Source organism: Brassica napus, chromosome C4 (assembly GCF_020379485.1).
Source record: "Brassica napus cultivar Da-Ae chromosome C4, Da-Ae, whole genome shotgun sequence".
Taxonomy (NCBI): Eukaryota; Viridiplantae; Streptophyta; class Magnoliopsida; order Brassicales; family Brassicaceae; genus Brassica; species Brassica napus.
The window spans coordinates 45,927,800-45,943,069 of record NC_063447.1 but is presented as its reverse complement, the minus strand read 5'-3'; the positions used below and the strand labels follow the sequence as shown (position 1 = coordinate 45,943,069).

Sequence of the window (15,270 nt, the reverse complement as noted above, 5' to 3'; positions counted from 1 at the left end):
TGTATTGGTTTGTTTAATTGACATTTTTTTTTTTTGATAAGTTTGTTTTATTGGCATTACGCTATAGAGTAATTGTGGTCCATATATGAGTACCCAAACTCTGACCCGGTTCTCCCTTAAGTCTGCAGTCACTATACTTCCAATCTAAAGCACGAAAACATTAAAGCTCGGGTTCTCTCTTTTTATCACTGAAGCCGCATCGTCTCCATGTGTTCCCACAAGCTCCGGCCACGTCTTCACTACATGAAGTCAAAGCTACGACGTACGTTAATTAATTATATCGATCATTTAGTTACGTTTGGCATTTTAGAGATCCATCCACAATAACACATATAAACTGATATAATTAGATTAATTGTTACATCATAACATAGCACGTGAACATGAAAAACAAAAGGAGAGATTAGTCAGCGTAACTAAGAAAATATTAGTTTAGAAAAATAACAAAAAGAGGCATTTGATTAGAAGGTAAAAAATAGGATGAACAAACCAATAAAAGCGGTAACCAATAACACAATATGATGTTGCACCAAAAAAAAATAGGGCAATTCTCTCAAATAGTTTTTTTAAGTTTTTGTCACAAAATAGTTCTCAAAAAATAAAATGACCAAAATAGCATTTTTTTATTTTGAAAATTTTAATTTTTTATTTTCTTAAAATTTGAAACTCTATCCCCAAAATCTCGCCCCTTAACTCTAAATCTTAAGTCTAGATTAGTTAATTATAAGGTTAAATTAATAAAATTTATTTCGGTCATTTTTTTCATTGACAGTTATTTTTACGACAAAAATTAAAAAAAAAAATTATGTTAGGGAATTTCTCAAAAAAATAACACAATATGATTAAAGGAAAAAAACTTACAAGGCATTTTTATTATATATCTAAGTCGTAATGTATCTGGTATGGTCGTCTTTGGGAATCTGAGTTCATTTTATAGAATGTGATACGTATATGTCGTTTAAGTGCCCTCCGCTAGCTTGCAGATCAAAAGTCAAAACTTTAGCCTTTTAATTAACAGAAATAATTTAACTAGCCAGCTATTAATACATCCATGACTTTTATTATTTGTTTGGCAAAAGATTTTAATACATCCTTTGACATTGTCAAGCTTTGAATATCTTTGATTGTCAATCAATATCCACAATTTGATTGAGATAAAAAAAAAAAAATAGAGCATTCGTCGACCTAGAGAAAGGGGATCGCATCCCTCTGACCTTTATACGTCTGAGTTCAGTTGTCATTAGGAACGTGTAAACCACTTTGTTTGGAACACGCGCGTAGACGTTTAGTTAATGTGTGATGGATTAGCAGGAATCTCCTGTGAAGGGCAGGCAGGCATGCCCACTCCCAAAAATACTCAGTGTTTGATCTCTAACTTAGTAACCTTCGATTTTGAAAAATCCGTTACCGGATACAAGTGCTAATCCGTGATTATTATCATATTTGGATGGGAAAGTATCTTCTATATTTCTTTCTTTCTAAATGGTAGATTGGTTTTATTACATTTGCTAACGGTTGCAGTTGCATGCATTTGACACACAAAAAAAACAAATAAAACTTGAAACCTTTTGTTAGTCATACCGACCTTTTTCTAAAATTTGTATTTCATAAGTTCTGCTTTAGTTAATCCACGGGATTTTTAAAACTATTAAATAGTCCACAGATACTATTTCGTTCTTCATTAGCTGTTTTAAAACTACAAATCAATATCTATTTTATATGATAGTTAGTATATGAAGCAATATAAGATGGTCTTATATAAATTCAATGCTGATCCCTAGCTTTCTTAAGTGCTAAGTAGGACATGAATATTATTCACTTGCAACCATTACCTTTATACAAACATTTATTTGGAACTTTGGACATTAGTAACCGTTCAGGTAACGAAAGCCGAAATGATTCACGCAAAGGATAACTTACATCATAGATTCATAACCAAACCAACAATCAACTAAGCATTGTACATAGTATTTTATTCATATTAAATAAAAATAGTACGTATCAGCTTGGTCCGTATACAAGTCTAACCGACGGTAGGGGTTTTGACGACGATACCTTCAACTTCTTTATCAACCCTGACCCAGACCCGGTCGCACCTGAAGTCTGCAGTCACCGGAGATCCATCCAAAATTACGACTGCCACTACAAGAAAACACATGCTTAACGAGGAAATTTAGCGAGGAAAAACAATCCTCGTAAATTTACGTCGATTTTACGAGGAATTTACGTGGAAAACTAAAGTCATCGTTATTTCCTCGTAACGTAACGACAAAAGTGTTTCGTCGTAAAGTAGATGTAACTTTACGAGTATTTTACGAGGAAAAACTATTTCCTCGTAAATACGACGTAAACTTTGCGTGTTATTTACGAGGAAATAGTTTACGTGTATTTAGCGAGGAAATTTTGAATCCACCAACTTTGTAGGTGTTACACGTTTTTTTTGGACACCTAATTAATTATCGTCGTAAATTCATAGGAAAATTACAACTACCAGATTCGAAATTTCCTATAAATATGGATGTTTGAACATCATTTTAAACACACCAACAACAAAAAACGTGAAAGAAAAAAAATGGCTGGCTCCGGGACTATTTACGAGTTGCGGAAGTGGATGTATATGCATAGAGATGCTAACGGGAGAGTGACGAAAGAATACCTTGCGGGTCTGGAGACATTTATGCATCAAGCAGATTCAACACCGCTCGCCCAAGAAAGTGGTAAGATGTTCTGTCCTTGTCGGAAATGCAACAATTCGAAACTGGCAAACCGTGAAAATGTTTGGAAGCATTTAATAAATAGAGGTTTCACGCCAAATTACTATATCTGGTTTCAACATGGAGAAGGTTTTAATTATGATCAGAATGAAGCTAGTAGTAGTAATAGCAATTTTCAGGAAAAAGAACCGGTTGATCATCATTTGCATAATGAACATAGTTACCATCAGGAGGAGATGGTAGATTATGATAGGGTTCATGATATGGTAGCTGATGCATTCGTAGCTCATGATGAAGATGAAGAACCTAATATAGATGCAAAAAAGTTTTACGAAATGTTAAACGCGGCGAATCAACCACTTTACAGTGGTTGTAGAGAAGGTCTCTCTAAATTGTCGTTAGCTGCTAGAATGATGAATATTAAAACTGATCACAATCTACCTGAAAGTTGCATGAACGAATGGGCGGACTTGTTTAAAGAGTATTTGCCGGAAGACAATGTGTCTGCTGATTCTTATTATGAGATTCAGAAACTGGTTTATAGTCTTGGGTTGCCTTCGGAGATGATAGATGTTTGCATCGACAACTGCATGATCTATTGGGGAGATGATGAGAAGCTAGAAGAATGTCGATTCTGCAAGAAGCCACGATTCAAGCCGCAAGGACGGGGACGTAATAGGGTACCGTACCAAAGGATGTGGTACCTACCAATTACAGACAGATTGAAAAGATTGTATCAATCAGAGCAGACTGCTGGAAAGATGAGATGGCATGCCGAGCATACTCAGACGGATGGTGAGATGACTCATCCATCAGATGCAAGAGCCTGGAAACATTTCAACAAAGTACATCCGGATTTCGCTAGCAATATCCGGAATGTGTATCTCGGATTATGCACAGATGGATTTAGTCCGTTCGGAATGTCAGGGAGACAATATTCATTGTGGCCAGTCTTTCTTACTCCATACAACCTGCCACCGGAGATGTGCATGCAACGGGAGTTACTATTCTTGACCATATTAATACCTGGTCCGAACCATCCAAAAAGGTCCCTGGATGTTTTCCTACAACCACTGATAAAAGAGTTGAAGGATTTGTGGTCAACAGGGGTGGGACGTATGACTGTTCAACGAAGACGAATTTTACGATGCGAGCGATGCTTTTGTGGACCATAAGTGATTTTCCTGCCTATGGGATGTTGTCTGGATGGACTACACATGGGAGATTAGCTTGTCCATATTGTAATGGAACGACAGATGCGTTTCAACTGAAGAATGGTAGGAAGACAAGTTGGTTTGATTGTCACCGTCGATTTCTTCCCATTGGCCATCCTTACCGAAGAAACAAGAATTTGTTTAGGCACAAAAGGGTTGTGAGAGACACTCCTCCTCCATATCTAACTGGAGAACAAATTGAAGCGCAAATCGACTACTACGGAGCTAACGAAACAGTTCGTTGGGGTGGTAATTGGCATGTCCCTCGTAATATGCATGATTCTTACGGTGTTCATCACAACTGGCACAAGAAGAGTATATTTTGGGAGTTGCCATATTGGAAGGATCTTCTTCTGCGCCACAACCTCGATGTGATGCATATAGAGAAGAATTTCTTTGAGAACATCATGAATACAATATTGAATGTCCCAGGGAAGACAAAAGACAACATAAAATCGAGGTTGGACTTGCCGGATATTTGCTCAAGAAGCGAGTTACATATTAAAAGCAATGGACAAGTTCCCGTTCCGATATTCAGATTATCTTCAGAAAAAAGTCGGTGTTGTTCAACTGGGTGGCATCAGAAGTGAAGTTCCCCGATGGGTATGTTTCGAATCTCTCTAGATGTGTTGAAAAGGGTCAAAAGTTCTCCGGGATGAAGAGTCATGATTGTCATGTCTTTATGCAACGACTACTGCCCTTTGCATTTGCGGAGCTACTTCCAACAAACGTACATGAAGCACTTGCAGGTACGTAGTGTATTATATCACAATAATTTACAAAATAATATATGACTAACAATGTGTTTAATTTTTTTTGGAATATAAAAGGCATTGGAGCATTTTTCAGGGATCTGAGCACACGCACTCTTAAAGAAGAAGTTGTGGAACAGCTTCAGGAGAACATTCCCATCTTATTGTGCAACTTGGAGAAGATATTTCCTCCCGGATTTTTTGACGTCATGGAGCATCTAGCTGTCCACCTCCCATATGAGGCATTGCTTCGTGGACCTGTACATTACGGATGGATGTATCAGTATGAGCGAGCCATGAAATATTTGAAGGGAAAAGCAAAGAACCTCGCCAAAGTTGAAGGTTCTATAATTGCTGGAAGTTTGACGGAAGAAGTTTCTCACTTCACATCGTACTACTTTGCGTCAAAAGTACGTACCCGGAGAAGAGCTCCAAGAAGATATGATGATGGTGGTGTTGCGCCAACATATGCAGTTGCTGGTGTTCCAGACATCTTTAGCCAGATTGGGCGACTCGGTGGGAAGTCTAAAGAGGTTTGGTGGTCGAGTGAACAAGACGCTCATAGTGCACACACCTATATTCTACTCAATTGCGAAGATCCATTGATGCGTTATTTTGAAAGGTAACATATATTGACACTTCGAAACACATATAAGTATAATTAATTGTATAATTGCGAGAGATTCATTCCTATAAAATGTGATTTTACAGCCTATTTGTTTCTCAAGTCGAAGAAACATTTCCTGGTATATCCACAAGTGACGTAGACAAAAGGAAAGATCAACACTTCATTAAGTGGTTGCGGAATCAGGTATTAACTCAAACTCTTTTTTCATACATGATCTGTATTTCATTAACATTCTCTTTATTTTTGCAGGTTGATTATGACGACGACGATGCAGATTATCCTAAGTGGTTACACGAAGTAATTCAATCTCCACTTGTAAAGGTCACCACATCACAGATGTATTTCACACGAGGCTATACTTTTCATACATATGAGTATGGTAGACAGCGGGCGACCAGTAACTATGGAATATGTGTGAAAGGGGAAACAGATTTCTACGGGATCTTGACGGAGATTATTGAAGTCGAATTTCCAGGGATACTGAAGCTGAAATGCGTCCTCTTCAAATGTGAATGGTTCGACCCCGTCGTCAACAGAGGTGTTCGGTCTAACAAATTCGGTGTAGTTGATGTCAACGGTGGACGAAGGTACAACAAATTCGAGCCTTTCATCTTAGCTTCACAAGCAGACCAAGTTAGCTTCCTTCCATACCCTCGGATGAGAGATTCAGGTATAAATTGGTTAGCAGTGATCAAAGTTACACCTCGAGGACGAATCATCAGTGGAGAAGAACCACCATTGCAAGAAGAACAGATAAATGAAGTCGAGGAACCTGAACAAGAAATTGATGACATCCTTCTCATTGATCCGCATAATCACGAGTACGGAGATCTTACCGATGATGCCACAGACGAAGCTGTTGAAGACGAGTTTAATGAAAATGATGATGTTTCTAGTGATGACGAGAATGTCGATGTATCCGATTGATGTATTTGTTTTATGAATAAGATGAGGGAGTTTGTTTTATGAATAAGATAATGTGGGGTTTGTTTTATGAATAAGGTAATATGGGAGTTTATTTTATGAAAAAGAAAATGTGGGAATTGTGGTTTGGAATGGAAATAAAGATGGGGTTTGGAATATATGAAGTAGAAAATAAGGAATATGGGGTTTGGGGTTTGGGGTTTCGGATTCGGATTTAAACATAACACTCGTTAATTCCACGTAAGTACAAATCGTCGTAAATTCCTCGTAGGTAAACGAGGAAATAACGACGAAATATAAAAATAAAGGACGCGGGACTCGTTAATTCCACGTAAGCGGATATCGTCTTAATAACCACGTAGGATGAAATCGTCGTAAAGACCACATAGGATGAAATCGTCGAAAATATCACGTAAGACAACGAGGAAATAACGACGAAACTTAAAAATAAAGATGGGGTTTGGAATATATGAAGTAGAAAATAAGGAATATGGGGTTTCGGATTTGGGGTTTCGGGTTTTGGGTTTGGGGTTTGGGGTTTTGGATCTGGGGTTTGGGGTTTCGGGTCTAGGGTTTGGGGTTTCGGGTTTTGGGTTTCGGGTTTGGGGTTTCGGGTTTCGGGTTTGGGGTTTCGGGTTTCGGGTTTGGGGTTGGGGTTTCGGGTTTCGGGTTTCGGGTTTGGGGTTTTGGGTTTCGGGTTTGGGATTTCGGGTTTCGGGTTTCAGGTTTGGGGTTTTGGGTTTCGGGTTTGGGGTTTCGGGTTTCGTGTTTGGGGTTTGGGTTTGGGGTTTGGGGTTTCGGGTTTCGGGTTGGGGTTTGGGGTTTCGGGTTTGGGGTTTCGGATTCTAGGGATTTAAACATAACACTCGTTAATTCCACGTAAGCACAAATCATCATAAAGACCATGTAGGATGAAATCGTCGTAAATACCACGTAGGATGAAATCGTCGTAAACACCACGTAAAAGGATTTAAATAAAAACTCGTTAATTCCACGTAAGCAGAAATTGTCGTAAACACCACGTAAAAGGATTTAAACATAATACTCGTTAATTCCACGTAAGCACAAATCGTCGTAAATATCTCGTATTGTAAAAACTAGAAAAAAAAGGAAAAGGAGAGAAATACCAGATTAACATGTGGCAAGACTTCCAGAAATTATAATACGTAAGTCTCGCCCACATGAATTCTAATATCTTCTCCTTTTCCTATTTTTTTCAAATATTTATAATTTGAATAGGATTTTGCTGAGGAATGTGATTTGAGATAGGGTGTGATTTGGGAGTTTGTGTGGCTTGAGAATGAGAGTTGTGGGTATATTTATAGGAAAGCAAGCCTCGTTAATTCCACGTAAGCAAAATCGTCGTTAATACCTCGTAAACAAAAACACGGGCCTTTGTGATTCCTCGCAATTTCCTCGTAAAAAAAACACGGGCCTTTGTAACTGCTCGCTATTTCGTCGTAAACTTACGAGGAATTTGCGACGATATGTAATCTTATATATACCCCCGAGCGCTCACTCTTTCTTTCCTCTCTACTTCCTCTCTACTTCCTCTCCATTTCGTAGCAATGGTAAGCTTCTCTGATTCCTCTCTAATTTGGTTAGTTTAGGATAGATTAGGTGGTTAGTATAGGGAATTTAGATAGGTTTGCGGATTTTATGTTATTTAGTGTTGATTAGGTAGATAATGTTGGGAAATATATTGTTGATGTTAATTTTAAAAATTTAATTTTTTTCCCAGGTTCGAAAAGGAAGACTTACTGCCCATTACAGAGAGATCTTCGGTGAGCAGGGTAGTCGTTTAGACCCGGCCTCTTCTTCAGCTCCATGTTCTTCGGGTCAGGAGACTGTCCCCGAGACTCAGTACAATCAGAGAGTCTCTGGGTCTACTTCTTCTAGTGCACCATCGGCTCCTCATGTGCCTTCCTCGATGGCTCATCCGACGATGCCTCCTCCTGTGCCTCCTCCGATGGCACCTCCGATGGCCGCCGATATTCATCAAGATTTGATGGTGCCTCCGAGTGCTCTTTACTCGCAGTACACTGTAGAGGACATTCTCCGTCTGCCAGGCAGAGAAGGTTTACCAGTCATCGACCCAGACCGACCGGACGGAACTTTGTGGTATGTTGCATTAATTTTTTTTTAATTCGTTTAAATTTCTTTTATAACATTAAAAAATAATTTATAGTTTAAATTTGTATTTTCCAGGTGGGGGTTGACGGATGTCTTGCATCGGACGTAACCGACACGATCAAGGGTTACTTCTCCATGGCACATCCGAACTGGAGTAAGACGCCTCACTACGTCAGAAATACGTGGTTCAAAATTTATGCTGTAAGTTTCTATTAATTAATTATATATACTTTAATTTTTTCATGATTTATATATATACTTTCTAAAAAACTAATTGTTAATTTATTTTTTCCAACAGCAAAAATATAATTGGGCCTTAGGGATCACTGAGAGGGTGAGGAAGAAGTTTAACGCGAAGGCGAAAGTTCGCTTGTTGGACACGGTCTCCAACTGGAAGGGTGACTGGATCGTGAAGGGGTATGAGCGTGGCAAACCCGCTGAGCTCACCACGGATGTGTGGGATGGCCTCATCCGTTATTGTCGCCTTCCTGATTCCATTAGAATCGCCCAGACTTGCTCTAACTCCCGTAACACGGTCGATGAGCACGGAAACGGGCCGATGCTTCACACTACGGGCCAAAAACCCCACGCCGGTGTCCGTTTGGAAATGGTAATTAAATACTTTATTAGATAAATTTTTTAATATATATATTTTATTCTAACTTTCTTAAATGTTTTTTAGGCCAAAGAGACGGGAGACGCGTCTCTTATGGAACTTTACGAGAGGACCCAGAAGAACAAGGCGGACGTATTTGTAGATGGCAAGTTCGAGGAAATCTACAACGACGTGGTTGCTCGGGTTGAAGACCGCCAGACTCAGCTGACCCAGCAGTCTACCGACGGATTACCCATCACCTTATCCACACTTGAAGTGGATAAGATTTACGAGGAGGTAAATTTTCAAAAATTTTATTTTTTTATTATTCATTTAATATAACTGTAAATTTTTACTTACAATATTTATTTTTTGTTTTTAAGGTTGTCCCTAAAAAAAGGGGACGGACGTTGGGGATTGGTTCCGTCAACGATGTTCCGAGAGCGACATCGTCTTATGGTCAGCGACGGGATGATGAAGTCACTGAGCTGCGTAGAGAGTCCGCTCAACTGCGTAACGAGTTGGCCGCGACAAAATCTCGTATGGGTGGAGTTGAGGGCTTCTTGGACGTTATAGCGGCCACAAATCCGGAATGGGAGTCCATGTTGAGGAACATGCGACAACAACATCCCATTCAAGGCGAGTCATCCGACTTACATAACGAGGCGGATGTTACGAGGAGAAGTGATGAATTCTACTAGGCGATGAACGACCCTTAGTTTTTTTTTTCCGGTTGTTGTATTATATAAATTCAAAACTTATTTATATATAAAATATTTTCATATTGATTTATTTTTATTTTAAATTTTAATTTTATTAATAAATTAAATAATTTTAATTATTTTTTAATTATATTTTTAAATTCTGTAAAATAATAAAAACGAAGAAAATTCGTAGCTAATGTACGACCTATTTAAATGGAATCCTTACGAGGAAATGACGAGAAATAGTAAACGAGTACGTTACGAGAAAACATTTACGAGGAAATAACGAGGAAAGATAAACGAGTATTTTACGAGGAAATCCTTTCGTGGTCGTTACGTGTATTTTGCGAGGAAACACTTTCAAGGTATTTACGTGTAGATTACGAGGAACTCGTTTCGAGGTATTTACGAGGAAATATAGCGACGTCCTTACGTGGAATATTGACGTGGTCTTTACGAAGAAATGATCTACTTCGTCTTTACGACGAAATATATTCCTCGCTAAGTTACGACGAATTAGCAAGAAAATATGTGTTACGACAGATGAGTAACGAGCAAACGCGCTTCCTCGCTAATTCGTCGTATAGCCTCTTTTACGACGAACTAACGAGGAAAACCGCCCTCGTTAAGATTATGTTTTCTTGTAGTGTGCTTTGACTCTCGAGTTCTGACTTTCGATCACCGAAGCGGCATAGTCTCCATTTGTTCCCACAAGCTCCAGCCATGAGGTCTTCCCTGCTTGCACTCAAAGCAACCACAGTGGATATATTGGTTAGTAATTTACATTTGATATCTTAGAGATCAATAAGTCCATCACAAAATTTCCATGGAACTAATTAAAAGAATATGCAGATTAGCGGAACGTGCCGGGTATAGTGGATGGCCGAAGCTAGTTTGTAATTCGTTAAACTAGGAAACTTTTGTTTGAATCGAGCTTGTAACCGAAACTTATTTCCGTTTTTCGGACTGATTTATAATATATGTCATTTAAGAAAAAAAAATTAAAAGAATATGCCGTTAGACCATGCATGCGGTCCATGCCTCTCAGGTAACGTTTCCGTAAATGAGAATTTTTGAATTTTCTAACAAAAACATCAACATGGCGACGGAAACAGAAAATAATATCAAATTGTATACAGTTAAGAAACATTAGCAGGACATTCAGACGACATTTTGCTTCTCGTTTTATCTTTGCAATGTTGTTATATAGTATTTGATATGCTCGTCTTTACAAGTTTGAGTGCAATTTATAGAATCGGAGACGTCTATGTAGTCGGCGGGAGTTTACATATTCAAAGTAAAATAAATTAAACTATGAATACTCCTTTGATATACTCATTTGGCAGGATTTGGTAAAGAGATTGTATATATATATATTTTAGTCGATATTCAAGCTTTGACTAACACTAGTAGCGGAGCCCCGCGCAAGCGCGGGGTTATTGACAATTAGAATGTGTTGTAATACTTAAAAAATGTTATAGGAAGTGATGTGGAGTGATTTGTTTGTTTAGTTGTGATAGTTTAATAATAACAAAAGGTGGGGGGGGGGGGGGGGGGGGTTGAGAGCTCGTGTTTGTGTATGAAATACGGGATTAGCTCTGGTTTAGACTTAATTTGGCTGGTTTTAGTAGGGTAGTAGTTAACTTGTACTGTTTATAATTTTGTTTGTAAAACGTTTTAGATGTAAGAGAAAATCTTAAAGTTTGTAGACTTTTATCCCCCTGATCATATATGTCGCGAGATGTCTCCATAAAAATACTAAATAGTCATGTTGTAAGAATTTGTACTTTGTTATCTCTCTTTGAACGCATGTTAAATCTTTTTTAAAACAACTTTATATTGCAAATTGAATCATATATTGGATCAATATGGTATAACACAGTGTACATGATTATTTAGTATATGGATTGCTCACATCCCTAATCTGTCACTGTCTTTCTTAATAATTTAACTACAAACACACAACATCAGCTAAAAAGAGAATATTACACCCTGACATATGTTTAAAATCTTAGATCTCGAGATTTTTTGCACTATTTGAATCTCTAGACAAGGGAGAGATCATTGAGCATCTTCTCAATTTCTTACTCACTGTAAGCTCTTCCTTTTGTCTACAAAAAAGCAATTCCACAAAATAGAAAAGGTTAGAATTTTCTTTATTGTACCTTGAGAAAAAGAACCATTGCCACTGCTTCTTCAGCAGTTTCAGGACAGAGATTTCCAAGAATACAGAGCTGTTCAATGCAATGGTATAAAAGTCTTGTGTCACAAAAACGACTTAGCTGATGATAGAAAAGATTTAACATCTTACCTCAAACTCAATGAGTTGATGTCTACTCAGTATTCTGTGGAATTTAAGGTAGACTATATGGCATATTCTTACAAAACTAAGGAATTGAAAAGTACTAATAGTCTTTAACCTCAAATAGCACACCAATCTGTATCAATTACATGAGGAGAAATAAGACTCTTTTCCATTAAGATGTCATGTTGACCATGAAGGTTGAACTCAGGAAGGGAAACTTTTTCTGATCAAAGGGACTCTTTTCCATCATTCAAACATATGTTCCAGTTCCGGTTTTTCTAGGATTAAGGTTATTTGAGCATGTCTTCTGTCCAAAAGAAGAAGAAAAAAGAGCAAATCAGTTTGAAGAATTAAATTAAAAAGAACCTCTACTACAAGACAAGAACAAAAAAAAGAAACAAAAAAGGGAACCTTCGATCTTCTGCAGAAGTGACACCATGTTCAACATCACATGACAGTACCTTAAAAACGAATTAGCAAAAAAAAATGAATATTCTTCAGACGTTATCATGGACGCTGCTACAGCAGGACTACTGGTCAACTTGTTCATCTCACCATCAAAAGTAACGAACACGGCGGGTCAGATACATCAATAACTAACATCTCAACCCGGTACCTAGTAGTGAAAATCAGAGACTATTTGTTAGTTGTGAAGCTAATGAGAGTTGTATGGGAACAATTTGCAAAAGGATAATGTAAAATAGTGCAATTCCTCTTACCTTGCAACTCCAACCGCATTTTCATCATGGCAGGCCGGCACACGTGCATGATGAGAACTTGGGGCATGAGCCATAGCACCATCAATTTGTTGTTTCAATACTGGCAACATCCCCAGTACATAGGAACTCGGCAGTCTATAAATGTTTAAGTTAGTTAAAGACAGGAGCTAGTGCAGTAAACCAAACTAAACACAAATCAAATCTCCACTCGATTTACCTGACACTAATAAAGATGCAAACATGTCAAAACGCTACCATGGATTAAACACTATGAAACAACTAAATGAGAAAAAGGATACTCTTGAACTTGTCGAACAGCATCTGGATTCTTGTACCGGCTAAATGCTTCGCATACTGCAACGATTCTCAAACACTCTGCAAGGATACATATATAATAAGTCCTTCACCAAGAAAGGATTGATTTTTTTTTAAAGACTATATACATTATTTCAATTCTTAGTTCAAGAAGGTTCTCTGCTAGAACTACAAAGAAATCATTTTCAGATTCAAACAACCTTTATGGAACCGTCTCGTAAAGATGGACGATAGTGAGTGGCGCGAGCAGCAGGAATAAATCCATGATCACCGAATTCTGCGATCAAAGTTAGAAGATTTAAAAAACAAAATTAAGATCAAATATAAGATGCTAGTTGGAACAATACCTTCTCATCAGGGATGTAGATGGAGCCAAGCAACCCCCTTTTTTCTTATCCATGGAACCGGTGCTCGATTCAGTTGGAGATTTTGTTGTGATTTCGCTGGATTCTTAGCCATGGATGCGCTGCTCGATATTGCCGGAGCTTTATCCAAAGCGTTGGGTCTGGAAATCTGACTGTTTCTTATCCATGGAAGCTATCAAAGAAGATTTGGATTCGGGAGAGTTTATATAGGTGGAGTCAAGGGGGAGATGAAGAATCCAAATCTCTTTGAATGACATAATAGCTTTGATCGTGGTGGACGACGATCGGAGTCTCCGCTTCGGTTTTGAATAAAGATGATTTTGGTGGGACCCATGAACTGTCTACGTGGACACTCTCAAAAGAGAGAAAAGAGCCTCATTATATATATATTGATTATTGCTTATCTTCTAGCTAGTCATACCGATCGCAGCAAGATAATGTTCCCAATGATTCTGTCTACATTTACATTTTATATTTTGTGATTTTTTCACAACTCACAAGATACATATAGATCATTTCTTTTGATCAAATATACATATTCGCTTAAATTATCTTCTTTCCTCATGTTTTCCTTTCTTTCATCTCAAGGCTCAATCATCTCTTTTTGAAGTTGAAAAGTCTTATCTAGGTTTCCTTCTCTATAATGTCCTCCGATTACAGTAGTGTAGATCAGCACATTTGGAGTCGCATCATCCCTTTTCTTCAACTCCTCTAGCATCTTGCTTGCTTTCACAAACCGTCCCTTCTTGCTGGGCCCGTTGACAAGCACCACGAACAAGACTTCATCAGGAACAATACCTGAAGCAAGAACCTCCGAGTACAAATCAGATCTCCATCTTTTAACAACCCGTCTATCTACGTAAACAGATCACACTTCATTCCATCACTCAACATCTTCTTGTTAGAGGTCAATGGCTGCAACCATGTTACCCAGATTACAGTATTGTACATCTCCTCTATCGTCGCTTTCTTCTTCTTTCTTTATGATTGCTTATCTGCTTTCTCTGTAACAATGGAAAATGAAATTGCCAACCCTGCTGAAACCCCTACAGTTTATAATACACAAGATCATGCGACGACCCTGTCTTTCGGTGAATATGTCAAACATCACTAAGCTCACAAACAAATAACTATATCATGTGTAGTCGTCAGATCAAAGCCCTCGTTGAAGGTCATGAACATCAAGGCAGGGTTCACTCACAATTCGGCTCAGATTCCAACACCCACACTCAGCGTTGACGGTGAAACCACACCAAATCTGGTAGGTAGGCGTATGCTCCCTGAAGACGCCAAGACATACACTTCTTTACAGTATCTCATCTTCCTCTCCACGTTTGGAAATCTAACTCGTGGTCATATTTAATAACTTAGGTATCAACTCCGAACCTGTGTGACACAGGCTGTGTCAAAGGTGACGACGATTTAGCTTTGGTTTGGAAACCTCTGGATTCAGAAGATTTAACTGATCAAATCCTAGCTGGATTATCTGAAGCAATCAACGGTAGATACAAATCAATCTTCTTCTCTGAGCTACATGCAAACTACTTAATCTTGAGGTGTTGATACTGCACAGAAACAACCTCTGTTCCGACTGTGCCTACTACTGCTAATGCTGCTGGTTCACATCCAAAACAACAACGGGATGGTTAAAGAGCAAAAGGTTCACATCCAATGAAAAAAAACCGGAGATTCTCTGTAAAAAACAGAAGAAGAAACTGGCAAACGAGATAACTGAACCGTTTCACCGGTACTTTTAAGTTCAAATTTCACCTACATATCAATATTTGTTATTTTTATTTATATTCAGCAACCTAATACACTTTATTATGCCATCACAATGCTTCATGTATGAGTAACACGTGAGATAAGTTACACATAAGCAAATTCAATAGATATACGAAA

General features: G+C 38.2%; 1 long non-coding RNA gene across 4 annotated transcripts; it reads right to left on the bottom strand.

Moving 5' to 3' along the window:
- Positions 1-11,533: 11,533 nt before the first annotated feature.
- Positions 11,534-14,625, bottom strand: LOC125586282. 4 transcript variants are annotated; one of them, XR_007322791.1, is made up of 8 exons: positions 13,351-13,743; positions 13,204-13,280; positions 12,988-13,063; positions 12,689-12,823; positions 12,525-12,585; positions 12,381-12,430; positions 11,976-12,276; positions 11,534-11,898 (listed from the first exon to the last, which is right to left on the bottom strand). It is a non-coding gene; the product is annotated as an uncharacterized LOC125586282 (long non-coding RNA). The 4 variants fall into 4 exon arrangements; XR_007322793.1 differs by having other exon boundaries at positions 11,534-12,276; positions 12,906-13,063; positions 13,351-14,625; XR_007322792.1 differs by having other exon boundaries at positions 11,534-11,775; positions 12,689-13,063; positions 13,351-13,748.
- Positions 14,626-15,270: the final 645 nt, after the last annotated feature.